This window comes from Muscardinus avellanarius (genome assembly GCF_963383645.1).
Source record: "Muscardinus avellanarius genome assembly, chromosome: 14".
Taxonomy (NCBI): Eukaryota; Metazoa; Chordata; class Mammalia; order Rodentia; family Gliridae; genus Muscardinus; species Muscardinus avellanarius.
In genome coordinates, this window is record NC_137800.1 from 82,734,386 (window position 1) to 82,740,797 (window position 6,412).

Below are 6,412 nucleotides of genomic sequence, written 5' to 3' on the forward strand. Positions count from 1 at the left end.
CCAGGACTTCCAGGGCACCTACCGCAACCCTGTGAGGCCCGGGTGTCCCATGAGTGGAACCGCAGGGGCTGCTGCTGGCCACGGGCTGATCGCAGCCTCCAGCAACCAGGGATGGATGTTCCCCGGCGCCGCGCGGCCTGCAGTCCTGAGGAGTCTTCTCTTCTGTCTCCACTTGACAAACAGCCTGCCTCTTTCCTCCTGGGACTCGCTGCCCACGCTCGCTGCCTGCAGCACATCCTCTCTGCAAGGGCAGGGGTGCCAAGCTCTGCTGGAGCTCCCGCTCCCTGTCACTGCTTCTCCAAGAGGGGCATTTCTCTTGTTCAAGCGGCCCCAGGCTGCCTGGCTACCCCGGGTCCTCACTGTTCCTTCACACGTCAAAGGCACAGAAGCATTTCTAGCAGTGGCCAAGTTCGAGGCAGCCTGAGCAGGGGATGTTAAGTAATCCAGGGTCTCCCTGGGAACGAGGATGTGTGGCTTATGTCTTTATTTTTCATCTTCTTTCTGGACACTAGGTCTGGGGTCAACCCAAAGGAGTGTTTACAGAAGTTCATGCACAGCTGGGGAGCACTGGCTACAGAGACATAGACAACCAGGTGCGTGAATGAACTTGGCCCAAGAGCGAATGATGCTCTTCAAGAGAAAAAGGGATCTCTTTCCAAGCCTGCCAGCATCTCTCAGCCCTTCAGCTCGGGTACAATGCCGTCGCCACTGCCCCAGGGTGCCTAAAGGTCCCCTCTCCTGCACAAAATGGCATCGTGGTCACAGTGAACCTGGAAGGACCAGGACTAGAAGGCAAGCTCGAGGTCCAAGCCCACAGGAGAGGGTCTGGGTTCTGTGAGCTGTTCTCCTTACAGTGTCTACTAACGACCAGCATTTGCTAATGTAAATAATAGTAAATTATTGAGAATTCTAATTCTTTTACACAGTCTGTTTTTAATCTATTTTAATTAAATAAAATCTCTTACTCTACTTGGAGTGGTTGGGGATGTTTGTGTAGAAAGGGGTGATTCGTTTTGGCCCCTCCCCAGGGATGGGATGACATCCAGATGCTGACTCCTCGGGTCCCCCAGAATCCTCATTACATCAGGACTTCGGGCGCTTATGTTCCCACCCTAGGGAGTGATCTGTCCAGATTGAAAAATGAGCCAACAGCCTGGTGTTTGCGGGTTTTATTTTGTTTCTGACTTAGGGTTTTTTCTCCTCCCTTTGCCTTTTTGGCAGCCCCTAGTAACCTCTTTGGTGACCCAGTTGCAAAACAAATAATATTTCTGTGGATTCTGCAGTTCTCTTCTGTTTTCATCAGATTAATGCATCCTGATTTCCCAATATGCTACCAGGTGGCTGACCGGGATTGACCAGTTGCCTTCTTTTTCTTATAAAAGAGATTCAGGGCCAAGCATGTAGAACACATGTTGTATTACACATGTAATCCATCTGTAATCCCTGTACTTGGGAGGCTGAGACAGGAGGATCTCAGGCTCTAGGACAGTCTTAGCAACTTAGCGAGGCTTTCAACAACCTAGCGAGATCCTGTTTCCAAATAAGAAATGAAATTCGGCTGGAGGCGTAGCCTGAGGGTCTTCCTATTGAAATGCTCATTCCTCATAATCTCATTTCGTGAAGAGCCACAATAGCGCAGTTCATATTTCGGTAAGTGCAGCAATACGTGAGTACTAGGCCCAGCCTCTCTGTGGAGGACAGCCTGTGGAAACTGGAGGGCCTGTGTGTGGGGAGGGGGCAGCTGCTGATTGCTTTATCTGGAAATGTGTGTGGGCCCAGTGTGGCAGATCTCATTTTTCAATTGAAGCAGAAATAATAAAATTTTAAAAACCTGACTTTGTATGTGCAATATCCCAACTTGGCAGTGTTGGCCAGGACACCAGACACAAAACAGTAACAAGAAACTCAACTAAATGAAAGAATTGTGAATTTTTAGCCTCTAAACCATCAGTTCAGAGAATGAGCACCAGGTGCATTCATGTTTAAGTGAGAATTGCTCGTGCATGCCCATCCCTTCCTCCAGAGACACACCTTTCTCATCTTTGCTGTTTCTTCTCTCCTTCTTTGCATCCTTCAGGCTGCTCTCACAAACAAAAGACTCTTGGCAGCAGTGGCCGGGACATTCTTTCCTAGCTCTGACAGTTGCACTCACTGTCCTGAGCCTTGTAGACTATTGCACCTGATGGGCTCCTGCAAGGTGGTGTACAATTAAAACACATTCTTTTTGGAGAATCAAATCACTGAGTCGCCCAAATTTCCTTTTTTTTTTTTTTTTTGGTGGTACTGGGGTTCCTGGAAGCCCTTCTACCTCCGGGCTACACTCCCAGACCTATTTTATATTTTTGAAACAGGATCTCTTATGCCAGCGCGGCTGGCTTCGAACCTGCGCGATCCTCCTGTCTCCTCCTCCCAAGCCCGGGGATTACAAGCGTGCGCCACCACGCCCGCCCGGCTTCAAATTTCCTATTTGGAAAGGACTTTTGACAAATGCTAATTATAGGCTGGAGAATCATCCGCCCTCTTCCCACCCTGGTTTGTTTTGCAAATAAGTGATGTATTTCACATCTGAGGCTTGCTTAAAGTGAACAGTGCACAGTGTGAACCTACGCAAGTCACACCCTCTGAGGACTGCTGCGGAATCCACGTACTCTGGGCCCTCATTCCGTGATAGCTAGCAGACAAGAGCGAGTGATCTGTTAATTGAGCAGACTGTGGGCTCTTAATAAACACACAGTTCTCATGGATATAACAGTTATTAATAGAAATACATGCAGGATTTTTGGCAGCCAAATCACTCTGAGTGATAGGCACCACTTTCTCTTCCTGGGGAGAGAACACAACCTTGACTTTTCCTTAAGAGGGCATTCTGTCAGATTGCAAGATTTTTTGTTTGTTTTATTTGCGACTGAATTTTCTGTCCTGCATCCAGGGCGCAAATGTACCTTCTGCATACGAGTATTCTACTCTAGGTTTATTCTGTTTTAAAATGTAGTTTTAAAGCCAGGTGTGGCGGCATATTCTTGTAATTCCAGTACTTAGGAGGCTGAGACAGGAGGATGACAGGTTTCAGTCCAGCCTTGGCAACTTAGCAAGGCCTGTATCAACATAAAAAATAAAATCTGGCTGGGTGGCTAGCTCATAGGTAGAATGTCCTTGAGTTCACTTTCCAGTACCACATAAATAAATAAATACATAAGTAAAATATAAAAATAATTTTGTTATTATTCAGTTATGGCCAGGCCAACACATCCAGAGGACACTGTCACTGAAAAATAGTTGGTTAGCTGGGCATGGTGGTACACGCTTGTAATCCCAGTACTTGGGAGGCTGAGACAGGAGGACTGCAGCTTTGTGGCCAGCCTCAGCTAAGTAGTGAGGCCCTCCACAACTTAGTGAGACCCTGTTTCAAAATAAAGAATAAAAAATAAGGCTGGGGGTGTAGCTCAGAGGTAGAATGCCCTGGGTTCAATCCCTAATTCTGCAAACAAACAAACAACCAACAAAAAAAATATAGTTTATCCTTATGGGTCCCAAGAGGTGAGGGCATGTCATGTCATGGGAAACTGTGCAAGGAAGCCCTAAGGTAGAAGGCAGAGAGAGAAAGGGGGAATGTAGCAAGAGCCTTTATTATAATTCCTGTGGGAAAGAATGGAACAAGCAGGCCAGATTAGGACTGGCTAGTTGGAACAATTTCAGTGGTTTCGAACACAGGACTCTCCCTGGTTTTCTGGTATCTAGCCCAGGGTCAAGTAGCTTATGACCAGAGGAAGAGTGCCCCAGAGTGTGAGTGCCCAAAGAAGGAGGTCTTGCAAGTATGGTTTCTGGATTGGTTGATTTGCATATGGAAACCAAGCTAGCAGGTGAGTCCTTTATTACCTCTAAGAACTGGATAATTCTTGGAGGGCCAGTCCAGAGACACCATGGCCCCAAAGCGCCAACGGATTGAATACAGAAACTAGAAAACATTGCTATTATACACACATCCTTACGAAGCTCTGATATATGAAGAGACCTGATTTTATCCTTTTATTTTGTGCTAGGGATACAGATAAAACCCAAACTGTGGCATATCTGTGCATTTCATGCAAAAAAATAATAATAACAACGTTACACAGGAATAAATGTTGCCTTTTCTTCTGAATGGGTGACACAGTCCTATGGTCCAAAAGTCAATAAGAAAGTAGCTCTCCTATACCTGTCCCTATCCTAGCCCCCAAGTACACTGATTAGTTTCTAGTGGTCACATCTGTTATGATTTAGCTCTAAAATGTCTTCTGGAAGAGCTCACATATTGACATACTGCACAATGTTTAGAGGCGAAATGATCAAGTCATGAGGATTCTAATCCCATCTGTACATAAATGCATTAATGGATTTGTTGAATGGTAAAGTAGGCAGATAGGTGTGGCTAGAAGAAGTGAGGCCGTAGGGATGGCCTTGAGGAATATATGTGTGTCCTTCGTCTTCTTCCCTCACTCTCTGCTTCTTCCTACTATGTTCTGAACTCTGCAGATGTGATCAGGCCTAACATGGACTGAAACCTCCAGAACAGTGAGCAAATAGATTTTTCTACCTCTAAGTTGTGATCATCAGGTATTTTGGGGTCTAAGCTAAATAAAATAATATTTTATAAGCAATTTAAATTTATTTATTTATTTATTTATTTATTTATTTATTTTAGTGGTACTGGGGTTCCTGGAAGCCCTTCTACCTCCGGGCTACACTCCCAGACCTATTTTTATACTTTTTTTTTTTTTAATTTGGAAACAGGGTCTCCAGCACGGAGAAAAAAACAGGGTTAAACCAGCGCGGCTGGCTTCGAACCTGCGCGCTTCTCCTGTCTCCGCCTCCCAAGCGTGGGGATTACAAGCGTGCGCCACCACGCCCAGCTTTATAAGCAATTTAAATTTATATGCGACCTAATATTTTTATATACAAACACCAAGCAAATGGGAACATATGCTTTTTAGACAATAGCTAGAAGAAATTCTTTCCTCTTAAGTCTATATAATTTAGCATTTGTGATCAATAATAATATGTCTTTAAGCTCTCTCTCTATGCACTTAAGAAATGGACAATGTATTCATATCTGATTAAGTTTTTCTTCTAGTGAATGACTTAGGACTTGCTTATATGAAGCATATCATATTTCAGACATGCTTCATTTTACTAGACTTCCAGATGAAGCTAAATTTTCTGCTATTGCTTCTCTCTGTTTTAGGGGTTGGTGTGAGGATGGAATAGTGAAAGGTGGCAAAGGATGGTGAGTTTTCCACAAGCTGGAGAATGTGCGTGGTCTTATAGATGACAAACTTGAGAGCAAACCTCTCTCCTGTAGGCACGCTCACCTTAAATGATCCTGAGGCAGACGTCCAAATGCCATAATAGCCGTCCATTTATTTACTTACAATAGAAAAACTGACTCTGAAATCAGAATACTTAGAAGTCATGGTTGGCCAGTGCATTCACTTTCTGTAGTCTTGGGAAAAGTATAATAATGATCTGAGGCTAGTTCCACGAACATAGAAATTGGAATAGTGAAAATTAATTAGGTTACTGCCATTGGAAATACCATGGTACCAAAACTTCATGAAGGACGTTTTCACTCCCCCCACCAAGTTCAATAAATTGGCAATATAAAAAGTGACTCAACTGTGCTTTTCTCATTTATCTATGGGCAAGTGAAAACTTGACATGGACAGGCAATGTGTTTATCAGAAATCCCTATGTTGAATGAAGAGACAACCGGGATGATTTCACCCATGGAAATCTAAACTGTAACATCTTCCAAGTCAGGGTAGCCTTGCCTATAGGCAGTTATAACTGAAATGTCCAAATGGGGATTGGGAAAGAGGAGCCTTTTCTTATTAGGAGTTCTTTGTACATGTTACTAGGAGTTCTTTGTATCAGTCATCTTTTGCTGCAAAACACAAGATTCAAATTTGGTGGTTGAACAATTAGTCCAGTTTAGCTCCCAGTTCTGTTGTCCATAATGTGAGTTCTGCTCTCTGGGGCCAGGCTTGGCTGATTTTGGCTGGATCCACTGAGGAAGAGCTGGTGTAGGAGAGCCCCACTAGGATGGCTCGTCTTTTCTGCTCTATGTGACCTCTCATTCCCCATCCAGCTGGCCCAGGCTTTGTCCACCAGGCAACTCACAGTTCCAAGAGCTATTAGAGGGCCAATTCCAGTGTACAAGTGCTTTCAAAGCTGCTGTTTGAATCTCATTTGTTACCATATCACTGGCTTGAGCAAGTCACATGGCCAAGTCCAGTGTCAGTGTGGTGAGATACTACTCAAGGGTTTGAATTCAGGGAGATATTAAAAAATGGAATCATTATTACAATCAATCAGTTCATGAATTCTATAAAAACCATTCTTCTTTCTCTCTTTTCCCTTCCTTTCTTTTTCTCCT